The sequence below is a fragment of the Furipterus horrens genome, unplaced genomic scaffold, assembly GCF_987537825.1.
Source record: "Furipterus horrens unplaced genomic scaffold, mFurHor1.1.pri manual_scaffold_1, whole genome shotgun sequence".
NCBI classification, from domain to species: Eukaryota; Metazoa; Chordata; class Mammalia; order Chiroptera; family Furipteridae; genus Furipterus; species Furipterus horrens.
Genome location: NW_028327171.1, coordinates 80,720,566 through 80,740,318, shown reverse-complemented (window position 1 = coordinate 80,740,318; position 19,753 = coordinate 80,720,566).

Here is a 19,753-nt window from a genome sequence, read left to right as displayed (position 1 = left end):
ACTTTTTATCTTATGGTGTTTGGCCTTGATGTTCCCTATTTCTGTCTTACATGGCATCTAAAATATTTTGCTGGTCAGTGCCCTTTTTTATTATATACTCAGTTTCCATAAAATAAAGGTACATAAAGTTTTGGATGTAATCTTATTGAACAAATAGCAACAGCGAATTTAAAACAATCATTGCTTTTAAAGGTTGAAAGCTTCATTCCAAGGACCTTTAGATATTTTAAATGATATTTGCATAGTGTGAAAATTTTGACATTTTTAATATCAAGTGTCACACATTGAATTTGAACATGATAAAAAAGCAATAGATTTTCTTCATAAGAGTTACTGGTAAGTTAAAATAGAATAAAATGAAGTTTTGTTATTAATCGTTAGAAATAGATTTGTCTATACAGTAGTCCCTCTCTATATCACAATTCACTTATCGCAGCCTCACTGTATCACGGGATTTTAAAAAATATTATATTTAATTATTTATTGTGGATTTTTCACTATATCGCAGGATTTTGCAGTACTGTATACATATGTTGTTAAAGTTACATAGGTTTAAGAATGTAGAATATGTTTAAGAACATAAGTAGTGTTTATAAAAGTGTGGAAAAGGTTAATAAGGGAGTGGGAAAGGTTAATAAGGGACTGAGAATGGTTTATAAGTGTGTGGGAAGAGTTTAGAAAGCCTTAAAATATATATAAATACTAAAGTAAATGTAAGGTTCCTAGTTCACGGATTTTCACCTATCATGGGGTGGGGGGGGGTCTAGAAGGTAATACCTGCGATAAGTGAGGGAATACTGTATTCCTCAAAATATAAAATCATAAACATACCAATAGCCATTTTTTTACTATATATGGGAAAAACCCAAAACTTAAATATTACAACAGATTACTTTGTCGTCTAATGAAGTATATAAAAATAAGGATATCTTTAGCATATGCTCTGATTGAAATTACTGATTCATAAAAAATGTATCATTGCTTAATTAGCTAAGCTAAATGACAGAAAAATAAGTGAAAGTCACCAAATACCTGCTAATTATTGAAGGGTAGTTCAAGAAAGGGGATTAAGCTGCATAAGAATTATTTATGAACAGAGTCAACTGAGACAGTATGCTGTATATAGCATTTGTTAAACTAATGAAGGGAAGCTCCTAAAATCGCATTTTAAGGGCATTTCCTCAGAGTCAGAATTCAAACTAATGATATTTTGTTTTGATGTGGATCATTTAAACTTAGACTGACACTTAAAACATTAGGCTTAATATGATCAAGAATAGAAAGTTGTTATGTTTCCTGTCAGAGAATAAAAAAAAACAAGTTACCATCACAATATAGTTCTGATAAAATTTATTCAGATACATTTATCTAAAATGATAAAGGTTTTGCCAATGCTGGACAGGTTTATTTGTGATTTTACTGCATTTGATCTTGGAGATTAAAGGGCAAATTTTCTCATGTTGCAAAGTTTGATGTGAGTAAGATCAACATTTTGTACATGAAATAGTCTATAATTTATAACGTGTATCCAGATGTATTTGTTAATTTATCTCTTCCCAAAGTGCATATTTATGCCAGTAAAACTAATACACGTGTTTTCATCACATAAATGTAAACCAAATAAAAAATAATCCTATTCATATGACCCCAAAACTCGATGAACTTATTTTGGAAGAAAAATGAATTAATGCTTTGATTGTTATAGCTATTTTGTTATTTCACCAACATACTATAAAGAAAAGAAGTGTGAATTAATACAAACATCAATGTGAGTAGCACAAACCTTGGAATTATTAAAACTTACACGTTTGATAATTTAGCTCGGGTAAAATGATATGAACATATGCAGTTCAACACATTCTTGTCTTTATCAGACCAGCATTAGTCGCGTAGAAAGATAGTTAAGAAAATACCTGTAATTGTTAAATATACATTGAGTGGTTTATTTAACTCAAAGTAAAATGTTGTTTGTTTGTGCTAAATTGGGGATAAGCAGGATAGAAACCAGTTTTATTCTTAAAAAGTCAGGGTCACAACATATGCTGATTTCTTGTGTTAACAAAACAGAGTTGATAATCATAATTTAAAGATATTGAAAACAAATGAAACATTTCAGGGCTATATCCATTCACTACTAAACAGAAATTTTAAAAATTTCTTAGCACAGATGTTTAAAATGAGATTATTGTAAATACTTCTGCATATGCTCTGTAACTAGCATTTTATTTCGTGATAATAGCCCCAGGATTCTAAAACTTGGCTGGTCTCATGCAATTTGTTGTCATCCTCAAAAAATAACAAATAAATAAATAAATAAGAGCATTTCTTGACTGGGTAACCTAAACTATATAAATATCATCATTATAGACAACTTTAGATATGATTTCATTTATGCTAAGGTCATTCTGTGGTTAGCTTGACCCCTTTACGATTCCTGTGTGTTGCAGTTCTTTTCTGATATTTGAGCACATTTTGGGTAGCACCGGCATGCTTTTTGTTGTTGGCTGCTTAGGAAAAAAAAATTTTTTTTCAAAGTAATGTTTTAATTTGTTGCTTCTCTTAAATGAACCAGGTAACAAATCCTGGCAATACCTCTTTAGTATAGGCAGTAGTGAATCATGATGGTGGACAGGTCCAGGGTCTCTCAAACTTTTCACCTTGTACTCCCCTGTTATGTATGACAGTGAAAATTCTTGTTTCCAAGACATATACAAATTGGTCCTAGAAAGTTGTGTCTGTGACTCATCCGTGCTTCATGATCTAGTTTTCTTAACCTGTTATTATATATGTCATTTTGTTTCTGTCTTGTGTTTATGGTCACTGGGGCATAATAATTCTTTTATACTGTAATGTGGATAACAACGTCAGCAGGACCATGAATATCTTTTTAAGGCAGCAGCAGCTGTTTCCTCTTGCTGTGGCAGAATGCCAGTGTCTGAGTTTAGAAGAAGTCTTTCACTGGCGGTGTATGTATTAACACCAGTAGTATTGATACATCGACACAAATGTGCTAAATCTTTGTTTTGTCTCTCCTTTTATTTCCATTTATATGAATGTTTTACATTGTAATTGAAGTATAAACCCGTGAAACTATCGAGACGACGCTCTTGGGGACAGTGAACACTTTCTACTCTATAGAATTCCTGTTCTTTCCAACTTTTACATAATGACTATGAATCAAATTTCTGAGACTGTACCTACTTTTTAATCAGGTGAACTCCTTCTTAGGAAGTCCCTCATATCTTTGTTCAGGAAAGCTTGATTTCTATGCTGTTCACAATGTGTTTTCAAACTTGAATCCTTGCTGCCCAGAGCCATGCCAATCCCCTTGACTATAACATGGAAAAAGATATAAAAACACTTTGAAACAAGAAAACATGGGGTATATCATTTTGAATGTTGCAGTAATGGCAAAAATGTGTTACAACTCCCTTTTCCTTTTATAACCAGAATCGATATTCCCAGTTCACTCCACTTGAAAAAAACACACACTACTATTTATTTTTTAAACAATAAATATTGGTTTATTTTAGTACTGTTTGCTCCCCTGGGACAGGGGGGAAGAGTAAAAGGAAGGAAAATGTTGTAGCAAATGCATTGTTTGATAAATTAATCTATCTGTGTGTAGTGTGTGTTTGTGTGTTTAAAGCAACACCAGATATTCTTGACTGAAAAATCAGCAAAAAAAACCAAAAACAAAACAAAAACAGACAAATAGATAATATCATAGTAAGAAAATTCTCTATTAATTTTGCTATGTTATTTAGACAATATTAAATAAAAGTTATGTTCAGAGCTATTCTCTCATTATATGTATGCATTTTTTCCTACAAAATAAACTGTAGTAAATAATCTCATTGCAATGACAAATGTAAAATAAGAAAATGTTCATGTACTGCCATGTTATTTACACCTGTACATGTAGTCTATGCTTTTTGGCCTAAGTTTGCTATGTTAATTATCAACCATATTTAGTCCCTCTTATGTTTTGGTTTTCAGTATAATCTCATTTTCTCCATTAATTTTGGCTCCTAAGATGAATAACAAAGTCAAAACAAACTAAATTCAACTACCCTATTTTTTATTTGCTTGTTTGTTTCCTTAGGATATAACATTTAACTCCAATTGGTAGATTTTTGTTTTTCTAATAACCGTGTAACAATTGATTCTTCATCTAATTCTAGTAGCATTACATTCTTTACATACTTTTGTTTGCCAAAGGTAAATGGCATAGTAATTTTTTACCATATCTATTTCCTTTTTAATATTTTTAATTTACATTGTTTCTGACAAATAAGAAAATACCTAATTGTTACAAACTACAATAACTTATTGATTATTTGCAATACTTATTTTCATATTTACAAAGAAATTACAAAATATTTACACTTAGTGTTATTTTAGGATAATGGTCTTTAAAATCTGCAATTTTAAGAAGGCTAATTTCAGAATGAGTTTATTATTCTTATGTGATTAAACTTATTTTTTTTGTCATTTTAAAACATTTCTTGAAGTACAACTACTTTTTTAGACATGCATCCTAGATAGAGATGTTGAAATTTCTTTCCCTTCTGATACCTAGTTATTGATATAGAAACATTTTCTTCTTTTTGTGAAAGAATTTTTCCAGACTACTCAGAGCTTTTAAAATTTCATGCATTTTCTTTTACACTGTAAACTTTCTAGATTATTTATTTGAAGCACTGTCTTCTCCTAGTCTTTGTTCTTTCTTTCTGAAACATCCATTAGTTTCTCTCTTTCAGCTATTGAAAGATGGGCCATTTAACTTCTCTATCTCTGGTTATACTTTCTTCATAATTCTGAAGAAGAATCTGCTGTTAACTGAATTGCTAGTCCTCTATAGAGAAGGTGTCATCTGCATGTTGCTGCTCTGTAGATTTTATTTTATTTTGATATTTGGAAGTTTGACTATGATGTATCTTGAGCTATGGTGGATTTTTTTAAGTTTAACCTCCTTGAGGTTTGCTTATTTCTTGAATCTGTAGATTTAAATTTCTTACCAAAGTTAGGAAGTTTTCAGCCCTGATTTATTCAATAGCTTTTCAGCCCAGTCTTCTTCGTGCTCTCTCTGGGATTTTAATGACACATGTTAGATCTTTTGTTATAGTTCCACAGATCTCTGTGTGTCTATTATTTTCCCTTCATTTTTATCTCTGTTGTTCATATAGGGTAATTTCCTTCGTTAGAGTTTACAATTTACTTCTTATTTATTCTGTCCTTTCCATTCTCAAATTTATCTATTAAGATATACTTTATTACATTGTTCAGTTATTTTGTCTTATTTTATATCATCTATTTCCTTGCTGAGACTTTCTGTTTTCTCATTTGTTTTAAGTAGGTTCATAAGTGCTAACTGAATCATTTTTATGATAGCTGCTTTAAAAACTTAGCCAGATAATTGTCAACTTAATATTCATATATAATTGATTATATTTTATCTAGTTTGAGATCTTTCTGATTCTTTGTATGAAAATAATTTTTAATTGAAATCTGTACATTTGGATTTGATAAGATTATATCTGAGCTTTCTGTTTTAACAGGCTTCCGCTGACATCTCTGGCTGGGGCCACCGCCTCATTACTGCCAAGTGGGGGTAGGTATGAAGTTTGCTTACTTGGCCTGTGTTGGTACCTTGGGCAGGGGCTCCTCATTATTCTTCAGTGGTATTCCGTTTTACCACTAGATCTCCTGTGACAGCTCTAAGAAGGGTAGAAATGCCTCATTACAGCTCCGCACATAACCTCACACCACAAGTGGAAGCTTGGGGTTGGGGATGTGTCCTCCTTACTCCTACATACTAGTGAGTGGAATTTCTATAAGCCCTTCCGACATGATGCCAGAGGGTAAAGATAGTACCCTTCCCTACTGCCTAATATGGGTAGAAATCCAGGTTCCCCACTCGATCTCTGCTGGTAACTCGGGGGCTTGTTACAGTCCATTTGGGATGAAAGCCTCGGCTCTCCATTCCACATTCGCTGATACCACACCTGGAGGTCGAGGGACTGGGGCTCCTTGGCAAGTAGGGAAATCTGGGATGTCTCTTTGATATTTGGTATAGCTAAGAGGCAAGGTACAGTTTTTCCCTTCCGTGGTGTTTAGGTAGCTGGAACAGTTATTCCTGAAAGTTTTCTGCCTTCCTAAACTGTGCTGCCTCTTCCCAGGTTCACTGGCTTTTAAAAAAATGTTTGTGCTCAGTTCTGCATTTCCCGTTTCTTTTTTCATTTTGTTTTTTGAGACATATGTTTGTTAGCTGGTTGCTGTCTTCTTTCCATCTGCCAGTGCCTTTATATATTTGTCTTATATGTAATATCCAGACTTTTAAATTGTACTTAGAGGATAAACAGGCAAAAGTATGTCAGCTCCCTCTTTTTGGAGATTAAAGTCCTAATTCTATTAATTTTTTAAACTTTTGCTGCCTGTTCTTAATTTCTAAGAATTATTTTTGAGTCTCTGTGTGTTGCTTTATGAGAACATCACTGATCTTGTGTAGTCGTATATTTATAATTTTATTTTCTGTTTTATTTTATTTAGTTAGAATATCATTGCTTTTACTTACTTGTTTTGTTCTCTTTTATATTAGAGGTATTCCACAAATAGTTGATTATCCTTGTCTGCTAACTTTTATTTATGTTTCCATGAAAAGCTAATTAGAAGTTCTAATACAGCACATAGGACTGGTTAACTGATTGGACTAAACACTGTGTAATTGGGTAGTGATTCATTTATTTCACTAGAGTCCTCTAAGTACAATAATTTATAATTTCCCTGTTTGGCCAGATGACACAGAAGTACTTGGGTCATTACAATAGGATACTCACAGCTAAAAATAAAGAAAAAAGGAGAGAGAGAGCAAGCAAAATGGATCTGAAGATAATGTAAATATGTTTATTTGTTTATTCAGATCAAAGGGAAAAACAAAATAAACATGATGAGAGAGGAGAAAATGATAGAAAGTAGAAAGCATTTTAGAAGAGAAAAGCAAAAGAAATTTAACTTTCTATTGTCATAAGGGGTCAATAACAATAAATACAGGTACATAAGTGTATGGATAACAAATGTTAACCATATTTGAGGGAAAATTATTAAAATAGACCAATTTCACAAAAACTAGAAATAACTGTGTTAATATATAAAAAACGATCTCATCAATCCATGAAAACTGAGTCAAACATAAATAACCTGTTGATGTTTTCCTTTTTATCCAAATTAAAATATATGACTCATGGATATTATTTTATTTCATTTTTAATAGTTATTTTAGACAATACTATCCCATGGGTTAGATAAAATGCATTTACAAACCTATCGTCACCATTTGGTTGAGCAGAAATCACATATTGGATATGGTAGAGGTTGTGACTTTTTATCAAGAATCTATGTATTTAAAGAAAAATCACATTAGAAATTAGGCATCTGGAAAAATTATTTACTTAGTTTGTATCTAATTTTTAGTAGACTTCTAGTTTTAGAACAGGTATAGGTTCACAGAAAAATCAATCACAAATTACAGAGCTGTCATATACTTCCTGACCTCATATATATATATAGAACCTCCCCCACTAGCAACGTCCACAGGAGAGTGGTGCATTTGCCATAATTGATGAACCTGCACCGACACATCATTGTCACCCAAAGTTTATAGTTTACATTATGGTTCACTCTTTGTGTTGTATGTGCTATGGGTTCAGACATATGTATAACAACATGTATCCAGCTTTACAGTATCACATAGTGTTTTCACAGCCCTAAAAATCCTCTGGGCTTTGCCTATTCATCTCTCCCTCTTCCTCAGCCTTGGAAACCACTGACCTTTTTACTATCTCCATAGTTTTGTCCTTTCCAGAAAGTCTTAGAGTTGAAATCATATAGAATATAGCCTTCTAAGATTGGTTTATTTCACTTAGTAATATGCATATAAAGTACCTTCATATCTTTTCATGGATTGGTATTTCAGTTTTTTAACACGGAATAATAAGCCATTGTCTGTAGGTACTGCAGTTTGATTATCCATTCACTTACTGAAGAGCATATAAGTTTGGGAATTTATGAATAAAGCTACTGCAAATATCCCTGTGCAGGTTTTTGTGTCAATGTGTATCTGACTCACTTGAATAAATATGAAGAAACTTGATTGCCAGATCATGTGGTAAAATATGTTTTATTTTGTAAGAAACTGCCTGTCTTTTTTTTCTGGCTGTACTGATTTGCATTCCCACCAGCAATGTACATGATGAGTTCCTGTTGCTCCATATCCTTATCACTTGGTGTTGTGATGTTTCAGTTTCTAGCTATTCTATTGGTGTGTAGTGGTATTTAAGTATTGTTTTAACTTGCCGTTCCTTAATGACATATAATTCAGAGCATCTTTTCATTTGTTAACTTCCCATCTGTATATCTTCTATGGTCAGGTGTCTGTTCAGATCTTTTGCCCGTTTTTTTTTTTAATTGGGGGTTTCTATTTATTTATTATTGGCTCTAATAGTTCTCTTTATATTTTGGATAATAGCCTTTTATCAGATATGTCTTTGCAAATATTTTCTCCCATTCTGTAATTGGTCTTCTCATTCTCTTGACAATGTCTTTCACAGAGTAGAAGTTCTCAATTTTAATAAAGTCCAACTTTATTATTTCTTTCATGGTTTGTGCTTTTGGTGTTGTATCTAAAAAGTCATCACTAAACCTAAGGTTATCTTTACATTTTTAACCATATTTGAACTGCAAATTGATAATATGTATTAACAGTGAATTTTTAGTTTGCTTCCAGTAGTCCAGTCAAGGGCTGACTCATAATAGTGATGTTTTACGGAAAGTGAATGGTTGCATAACAATTTTTAGATTAGATACAAAAAATAATAATTTTTGGTTCAATGCCACTGAGCTACTTGGGTGCTGGAAGAAGGGTATCTACTTATATAACTGGTTTGAATATATATCCCTCCCCCCAATACATACACATTTTCATCCTTACTTAGAACTGAATTTATTCCTTTGGTCAATCTGAATCTTGATTTTCTTTTGGAGGAAGAAAGAAATAATTGTTATTCCCTTTGAACGTTTTGAACTTCTTGAGAGCATATAAGCTACACATGAACTCAGTCACTTTTCTGTTATATAAAAGTACTTCCATATTACTTCATATGTGTGATAACTTTCTCATCTTCCTGATACAGATTTCTTCAGGGTAGTTCAAGGAGACTCTACTTTACTAATTTTCACATTTTACTGCCACCATAACTGAGTTGATACACAATTTGAACATGGTGTAGTGAGCAGGTGTTAAGTACTCTGCAGGAAAGGAAAAGATTGAGAGAAGGCTGATTACTGTATGTCTCACCAAGACCCCTTACTCTAAACTGGGTAAGGAGATAAAGGCTGAGCAAAAGTTGGGGAGAAGAATATACAGACAGAGAAGAATTATTTCCCATGGTAAAGATCACTAACAATGAGTACTTGTTATGTGAAAATTGTGAAGTAATGAATGCTCTCTGCTAAGATGTGATTTGAAAGAGTAATATGAATGTAGAAGTAGCCATGATGGCAAGTATTCAAGTAAACCTCCAGCAATGTGCTTGGGAAAATGGTCCTCAAATCAATAAGAAAGTAAAAGCTTAATTAAAAACTTCTCAGTAATTAAGAAAGGGAAGATCTTATGAATATTAATATAATTAATTATCAGATATTCTAACATCAAATAATTTCATTCAGTTGTTAAAAAAATAGATGTTTCAATTACATTTAGTCTCTCATAAAGTATTTTATAAAAAATTGCCTGAGGTCTCTAAATTGTCTAAATTACCTAAATATATTAAAAGTATTCTCAATAACCTTGTAATTGAACAAGAAGTAAACAACTTCTTTTCAAATACTGATAGATTTTGTCTTAGATTTAACTATAGATTTCTATGATAAGACTGTCATATCTTAAGAGTGTATAAACTTTTTATATAAGAGAAAGTAGTTATAGAACTACAACAATTTGCTGCCTATCTGGACTTAAATATCTCTAATGGTACTTTAATCTGGAAAACATTAAGCCTGGAAAATGATACTTCCAAGTGAATTTGTTTTGTGTGATAATTGTGAATTACCAGGTTTTATTATACAGTTTTATGTACAAAGTTTTGGGTGGGTCCTCTAATCACTTATAATTGTATTGTTTTAACTTGAAATATAGAAAGTGCTCCTTTGGAATCAAAGGACAGTGAAGGAAAGATAATGTGTTCATAAATGTATAAACTGATTTACTAAAAGAAAAAAATAATTGGAAACTAGAGTAAAAATAATGCTTATATACTTATTTACAAATTATGTGGGTCATTGTAAAATAAGTGGATAAATTGTGGTAAATATAGACATTGGGAGTAATTAAAACATAAGGAAGGGGAAATTACCCATTCAAAAAAGAAAACTGCTATATCAGTCAAGATCCATTCAGGAAAACTGGGAGTACTGTATACATGTAAAAAAAAAAAAAAATTAAATTAGGTAATTGTTTCTTTCATGTGAAGGAAGACCTGAAAAATGCCAAGAGTATATGGTGAGGCAACTCAGAAATTAGCAACAACATCATGATGGTTAATTTTATGTGCCAACTTGGCCCCTGGGTACCCAGATTTGTTCCAACATTATTCTAGGTGTTTGTGTGAGGGTATTTTTAGATGGCATTATATTTAAATTGTTAAATGGGTTAATGGGATTAATGCAGATTGCCCTGCCGAATGTGGTGGGCCTCACCCAATCAGTTGAAGGCTTGAATAGAGCAGAGAGTCTGAGTGTACTTCAATAAGAAAGAAGTCTTCCTTCCTGCCTAATGGCCTTCAACTAGAAGATCAACTCTTTCTTAACTTTGTACACAAACTGAACCATCAGCTCTTCCTGAGTTTTGAGACTGCGGGCCATCAACTTTCCCATTTCTCAAGCCATTAGTCTCAGACTAAAACTATATCATTGATTCTACTGGGTCTCCAGTTTGCCAGCTCATCCTGAAGATCTTGGGACTTGTCAGCTTCCATAAGGATATGTATATATCTATATCTATATATCTATCAATATATGTGTGTGTATAAATGTATACCTTATAAATACATACTACGTATGTATATATATATTCATCATGTCTATTCTTATGTATACAAATCTTTAGATATGTATTTTGCATCCTGTTGGGCTTGTTACGCTGGAGAACTCTGACTTATATAATCAGTTAGGAAGCTATCTTCATCTCTAGGGCTAGAAGGGCTAAGGGAGCATGCAGTGTTAACCAAGATCAGGAGCTGGGGCCACACAACTGAAGCTGGTGACCTGGCTGGCAGAAACTGGGACTGTGCTGGAGGTTCTGAACGTCAGCTGCTAGAGCCATGGAGAAGATTCAGTATCTCCCAAACATGCTACCCGATGCAGTGAATAAGAAGAATACCCTAGTTTCTTCCTTCCTCAGGTCCTCTAAGCATCCACCAGGACCTCCCATCAGCTGAATAAAGCTGGAAGTTAGATGGCAAATGAGTCAGAAGAGTTATTTCCTAGCACCACATAATACAGAAACTGAGGGGTGAAGAATGAATCTGGAAGCAAATGCAGATGAACTGCTCATCTATTAAGACATAGATAAAGTACTGCTCTGAGAGATTTATATTTGCACTGAAATTTAGAACATAAAGAAAGAAAAATATTGAAAACATTTGGAATTTGTTTCAAAGTACTGTATATTGCATTATATACATTATATATATATATATTAGATATATGCCTTATAATGTTATATTATTTTATAACATAGAACCTATACTACCTACTAGATTGTAAAGAGCTGGAGGAAATTATTACAGAGTAAAATCCTCTGCAAAGATATATAATGAGGTTGGCTAATAAGAAGGCAAGTAGCTGTTGTGTAGTGATTAAGTGAGCAGGAGCATTAGATGAAGCATGGGATTTAATGCAGGAGTCAGATTATACAAGGCCACATTAAAGATGATGCAATTTATCCTAAATGCAATTGCAAGCTGTTAAAATGTTTTAAACAAGGGTATAATCATATTTTTCTTTAATGAGATCAATTGTGGTCGCCATGTGGGAAATAAATTGGAAGAGTGTATAATAATAATCAGAAACCAGTCAGGAAGTCCTTACAGGAAAAGGGGATGGTATCTTGGAAAATGTAAGAAAGAAGAAAAGAAAAGGAGAGTTTAAAGAAATGTTTCGCAGGGGCAAAGTGGTAGCCTGAATAACAGCCCTCCAAGATTGCACATTCTAATTCCTAAAACCCATAACCACTGTAGTTTCTGTTGTAAAAGAGACTTTTTAGCTATGATTAAATTAAGGATCTTGAGATTAGGCAATTATCTAGGATTATCTGAGAGTCCCAATGTAACCTTAAGATTGTAAGTGCCCTTATAAGGAAAGAGGCAGGTGAATCAGAGGCAAAGGAGAAGTGATGATGAAAGCAGAGGTGAGAGAGAGGGGGTGGGGGGAGAGGTGCCCTTGAAGATATAGTAATGGTCACATGCCAAGGAAGGTAGGCAGCCTCTCAAACCTGGAAGAGGCAAAGAAATGAATTCTATGAAGTCCTCAGAGAGAACACAGCCCTGACAACACTTTGATTTTAGACTCTGGCCTCCAGAAATGTAACAGAAAAAAATCTGTTTTGTTTTAAGCCATTACATTTGTGGTGATTTGTTCTTTCTTTGAAAAAAATGAACAGTTGATGTTAATATTTCTTCCTTTAAAAAAATAAATTCCCAACTAAGGATATTTTATATTAATTTGAGAGAGAGAGAGAGAGAGAGAGAGAGAGAGAGAGAGAGAGAGAGAGAGAGAGTGAGAGTGTATGCTCCTGGACCAGGAATCCAACCTGCAAACTAGGTATGTGCCCTGACCAGAAATTGAACCCTCAAACTTTTGGTATACAGGACCACACTTCGACCAACAGAGCCACCCAGCCAGGGCTGTGGTAATTTGTTCTTGCACCAATAGGTAGCTAATATATAAACTAAGAAGAAGTTTCTGTTGCTTTGAATGTGGAGGATGAAGAAGAGAGGTGCCTAGAAAATGTCTCACTGGCTAGTGTATGAGCATCTATTTGAGATGTGGGAGACAGGCGGAGAAGCATTTTAAAAAGGTGTATGTTAAGTTTGAGATATTCATAAGATGACCAAGTGGTGACATCAAGTATGCCATTGTTTTCTGTGTATGTAGCACAGATACAAAGATAATTCTGACTACATACATGTTAGAATTAACCTGTGGATGAAACTTAAAATCATGGCAATGAATGAGATTCCTTATGAAGGAAATGATGTGAGAGAAGAGGCAGCCTAAAACTTAACTCTGAGATACTTCAAACTTTGGAGGCACTTCAAACTTTGAAAATTAGAGAAGACAGAACTTGCACATAATATTAAGAATTAGAGAGGAAGGAGAAAAAAAAACAAGATATTATGTTTTAATGGAAACCATCATACAAGAGTTTTAGGGAAAATAAAAGAGTACCTTGTGGAAAGACTATTAAGATGTAGAGAAAATAAAATAAAATGTGGGTAGACCTCAACCAAACATTTAAAACCCTTTTTAGTACAAATAGTGATAACCACCACCCCAAAACAAAGAATTCTGCCAGCAGATGACCTTTCAACTTGAAATGCAGCATTGGCTCTCTTTTTTATCTCCAGCTTGATGATGCATCCTGTTCATTGTGATTTGACAGTCTCTACAAATCATGAACCATCTTAAAATAAATCTTTCTCATCCTCTCTCTCTCTCCTCATTTCTTTGATCCTGCACTCCATCCCCCACACACAGAGTGGGCAAAGCACCATCCTCTGTTGAGAGAAAATTGTTCTTCCTCAATTAGTCTTTTTCAATTTAATAGTTTCTTTAATATAAAATAAATTTTTAATTTTCTTTTTATTAAGGGAAAAAATGGACAAGGCATATAGTTCAGATTCAAGATTCAGCTTGTTTTTATTTTTACTTTCTTAATACAGATTACAAGTTAAATTAGATTTCTCAGTGTCATAGTATGGTAACATATAAATGCATTTATTTGAGTAGTTAAGTTAAACCCAGCTCTTCCAAAACATGGATTCTCTGAACTTCTACCAGACATGTTCCAACCTTTTGGCTTCTTGATCTTTAAAAATTAAAATACATCATTCATTTTTACAGACATTAAAACTCCACACATTTAGATTGTGTGTCAAGGAAATTCCATAGCTTACATTTATTATTATTTTTATTAAGTTTTTATTATAACTAATGCAGAATGGTAAATAATTTTATCTTACTGTAGAGACAAAAAATTTTTGAGAACCAATGTCATAGATAAAATTTTTTGAAAAATCTTGGATATGGAAGGGGTTTTTACCCACAATACAATTCATTGCAGCTATTTTTAGCTATTGTACACATATATAGGTACATACATAGTTCTATTTGTGTGTATATATAGACAAGTATGTATAATGTGCAATGTATATACACACATATATGTGCATATATATTATTACTATTACTTATTCTTTGGAATTATAGACACATATATAATTACAAATATTTAGCATCGTATAAGATGCCTTACTGAGTTCTATGGATTGGGATGCTTATTATTTTTATACAGTATTTTCTATTAGAAAAAATACTAATTCTTTGCTAAAATACAATCTGTTTTATCTATGCATAATCTGGCATGTATAACAAGCCAGGGTAAATGGAAAACGTTGGTTCTTACCTTTTCTAACAAACTCTTGAGTTGTTTCAAGTTAATGTCTTTTTTTATTTTTGCTTTTTTAAGTATATTTTATTGATTATGTTGTAACAGTAAGTCCCTATTTTTTCCCCTTTGCTCCCCTCTGCCCAGTACTCCCCTTCCCTCCAGCAATCCCACCCTCCTTAGTTCATGTCCATGGGTCATGCATATAACTTCTTTGGCTTCATCCTTTCCTATAGTATTCTTAACTTCCCCCTGTCTATTTTGTATTAACCAATTATGCTTTTTAATCCCTGCACCATTTCCCCATTTCTCCCCCTCCCCATTCCCAGCCGTTAACCCTCCAAATGAACCCCATATCTATGATTCTGTTTCTATTCTGGTTTTCTCAGTTGGGTTTTGTTTTTATTTTTTAGATTCAGTTGTTGATAGTTGTGAGTTTGTTGTCATTTTAGTGTTCATAATTTTGATCTTTTTCTTAAGTAAGTCCCTTTGACATTTTATCTAATTATGGCTTGGTGATGATGAACTCCTTTAGCTTTACCTTATCTGGGAAGCACTTCATCTGCCCTTCCATTCTAAATTATAGCTTTGCTGGATAGAGTAATCTTGGTCATAGGTCCATGCTTTTCATCACATTGAATACTTCTTGGCAGTCCCTTCCTGCCTGCAAAGTTTCTTTTGAGAAATCAGCTGATAGTCTTATAGGCAGCCCTTTGTAGCCAACTCTCCACTTCTCTCTTGCTGCTTTTAGGATTCTCTCTTTATCTTTCGCCTTTGGCATTTTAATCATGATCTGTCTTGGTGAGATCCCCTCTGGATCCAGCTTGCCCGGGACTCTCCATGCTTCCTGAACTTGTATGTCTATTTTCTTCACAGAATTTGGGAAATTTTCCTCTATTAATTTTCACATAAGTTTTCAATTTCTTGCTCTTCCTCTTCTTCTTCTGGCACCCCCATTATTTGGATATTGCCACATTTAAAGTTGTCCCGCAGGTTCCCAAGCCTCTCCTCATTTTTTTCAACTCTTGTTTCCTCATTCTGTACTGGTTGACTGTTTTTTTTCTTCCTTATGTTCGAAATCATTGATTTGAACCCCAGTTTTCTTCCCTTCACCATTGGTTTTGTGTGGATTTTCCTATGTTTCATTTAGCATAGCCTTCACTTCTCCTATGCCAGTGGTTCTAAACCTTCCTAATGCCACGACCCTTTAATACAGTTCCTCGTGTTGTGGTGACCCCCAACCATACAATTATTTTTGTTGCTACTTCATAACTGTAATTGTGCTACTGTTATGAATCATAATGTAAATATCTGATATGCAGGATGTATTTTCATTGTTACACATTGAATATAATTAAAGCATAGTGATTAATCACAAAAAACAAAATGTAATTACATATGTTTTCCAATGGTCTTAGGCGACCCCTGTGAAAGGGTCGTTCGACCCCCAAAGGGGTCATGACCCACAGGTTGAGAATCGCTGTCTTATGTGTTTGCCGTACTCAAGCATATGTCAAGTCTGTGAGCATCTTTATCACCAGTGTTTTGAATTCTGCATCTGTTAGGTTGTCTATCTCCTCATCTGTTAGGTTGGCTATCTCCTCATCGCTTAGTTCTCCCACTGGAACCTTGATCCATTTCCCCTTTTGGGCCATACATCTTTGTCTCCTCATCTTGACAGGCTCCTGTGTTTGTTTGCCTCTGTGTCTTAGGTAGAGCTGTCACTCCTGTTACATTGTAAGGGGCAGAGCCTTAGAAATTCATCAGTACAGGGTGACCTGTTTCACCATGTTGTCGCGCTCTGTGTGGGGGAGGGGTCTGAGAGGGAAAAATGCCACTTAGTCAGTACTCGCCCCTTTTCCAGGCACTTCTCCCACTTCTGTATGGGACCAGCACCCCTCTAGCTGTTGTGCTGGTCGTCGTTCCCAGAGTGTGTGGGTCTGTGGACATTGTCTGGGACTGTGGGAGGCCTTTAAACAAGCAGACTGCTGAGAGATGGGCAATTTCTGCCTCTGCCTCAACCCCCACTGTTTGCACAGTCAGAAGCAATGAGACTTGATTTTCCCGGCATTAGGACACTGAGCTGTGAGGTCTGGTCAGGAGCTGGGAACGCTCTCCAGGTGTCCCTCCTGACTTTAAAATGTGTGTCTGCGCTTTCTGGTGGCCTGCTACTGCCACTGCTGCTGCCACCACTACACCATGTCCTCTCTGCTCCAGCTCTGCCCCTCCTACCCATCCAGATGAGTATTTCTTCTTTATATCTTTGTTTGTTGGACTTCTGTGCAGCTCAATTTTCTGGAACTTCTAGTTTTGAGGTAATTGTATTCCTTCTTAGTTGTGGAGGGAGATGCAGTGTGTTTGTCTATGTATCCCTCTTGGCCGATATCATATTTATTATTAAAGTGACTGGTTAATCAGCTTTATTATTTACTAGCAGATTTAATCCTGGTGTTTCAAATTGACATTAAAAAAGAATGAAGTCACTATTTAACGAAAGAACTGCTTTTATAAAAATAAACCATGCCTTAGAATAATTGCCAGTGTAGTGATGATTGAATCTTGAGATCCCACTAGGTTTGCTGAGTTTCCAGGTCCATATCTGTTTACTCATAAATAAATGTTTTTCTGTAACAGAGTCAGCATAACAAGTAGACTTATGCTTTATTCTATAATTAGTTTTAAGTTTTTTAATAGTTGTTATTTTGAATATTTATTAGGTTCGACAACTTTATTCAAGATTGTCAATTTAAGTCATCTTAATAAAAATTTATTTAATATATTAGTCCACATCTATTAGTGAAAATTAATGTACTCCTTAGGTAATGTATTTCTTATTATTGTCATTTGTGACAACCACTGATAAATCTAAATACTGTTCAGTATCCCTAAAGGAAAGATACTTATTCGGTGACCTAGATTTTTTCCCAATAATAACTGTAGGCTACCTGACTGACTGCTTCTGTATATCTATTTGAGTTCATTTTTTTCCTTCTTACCCACTTCTGTCACATCTTTCAGGACCTATTCAACTTCCAAATTTAAGAGAAGTTGACATTTGAATGGCTTTTTCTGAATGCCAATATAATGAATTATTGCAATTGGAAATGTATTCAAATTGATTACTTGCATAAGTGGATGTACTATACTTGTTCATACATAAATAATAAGCTAGCAAATCCATATTATGTAAGAAAAAAGAAATAAAGTTCTAGGGATGACATATTTTATTAATCAAACATTTGAATTTAGATAGTTAATGAAGAGATGATGATGATGATAATTAGGCATAAAGTGATATGTTGGGATTAAAATAAATAAATATAAGCTTATTCCATTATAAATGTGTCATATCCATGAAGGTAGATATAAAATTTAAATTACATATGCATTTTAATTACCAAATTAATATATAATATTAAAATTTACATGGAATGTCATTAAAGTTATACTTCCATGTTAGACATATACAAATATGAAGATTGCAGTATATTCTATTATATTTTCAGTTTTATTATATGCAATTTTAGGTATTATAGGCACCTTTAAATGCCTCTTGATCAGATTAACTATTTTGTGGGTCTCTTATGTTTATTTAGACAAAGTGACACCTTGATTAAAAAAAGTGTTCTTTATCTGATTCCAAATGCTTCCTCTTCCACTTAAAATATCCCATTGTGTTTTTGAGCTCTTGTTCTGAATTTCAGTTTATTCCATTTTAAAATATTAATTATAACAAGTACTTCCTTCACTTTATTGTGTTTATGAAAACCAAGTAAGTTAATATATGAATATGAAATAAATATGTTATACTTATATATATATATATATATGTAAAAGAGGTGTTACTAAATCCTAGAAGTTCTCATTACAAGATAAAAGAAATTATAACTATCTATGGTGTTGGATATTAATTAGATTTATTGTAGTGGCCATTTTGCAATATATGTGAATATTGAATCATATTGTACAAATGAAACTAATATAATGTTATGTGTCAATTATACCTAAATAATAAATAAATTAAGTAATTACATATAATTTTACCTGTTACATTTCTATGAAAAACAAATGAGACACCAATATTTTGTCCAGGAACATTATGTCTTATTTAAAAATTTAATTTTATGAAAAACTTTCCATTTCTTTTGTATATTATACTTTCAGAGAAATAAAATCTAAAAAAATGAGTATGTTCTAAAGAAATCTAGCTGACAATTTATAAAAAAACTTTCTCTGTTAACATTACCCTTTTGTTTTTACTTATGATTAGTGCTGATTTAATTAATATATTTAGATAACATCTTTTCCCATTTTATTTAAAGCCTAAGCTGAGACAAATTCTGAAGAACTTCCTCTACCTTCATTGCTCTCTTTGTTATAGGAAAATATGGTCAGAAGAATACTTCTATCATTAAGAGTCAAAGTAAATATTCAGGTATTATAAAGTCTGTAACACTAAGTAAATATTTTAATTGAATAAGTGTTTACAAAACTTATTTATATAGTTTTTTATAGATAACGTATTGGCATCTCATCAAATTATAGAATGCCAATATAAAACTGTAGAGATATTTTTATTTTGATTTATAATAGTCTACATTTTTATCTTCAGAATCTAATTAAGTTCTTATAGTGTCAGAAAGTCACCATGGAAACAATGTACGCTATAATCATCAAATACTTAATAAATGTCAACTTAATACTAAATACATTTCTTTAAATCTAGCTTTTGTTGAGATTGAAATGAAAGAGTTTGGAAAAAGTTAGAAGATATAACTCTACGTTTAATTACTACTGTTAATAATTAAGAATTTACCATTGTTAGAGAGGATATTTTAAATTATGTTAATATGTTGTTATGGCTAAAATATGTGCCCCCCCCCCAAATATGTATCTTGAAACCCTAACACCAAATACTAGAGAATATAATTTTGTTTGGAGATAGGGCTTTTAAAGAGGTAATTAAGCTAAAATGAGGTCTTGAGGGTCAACCCAAATTCAATTTGACTGAAGTCCTTGTAGGAAGAG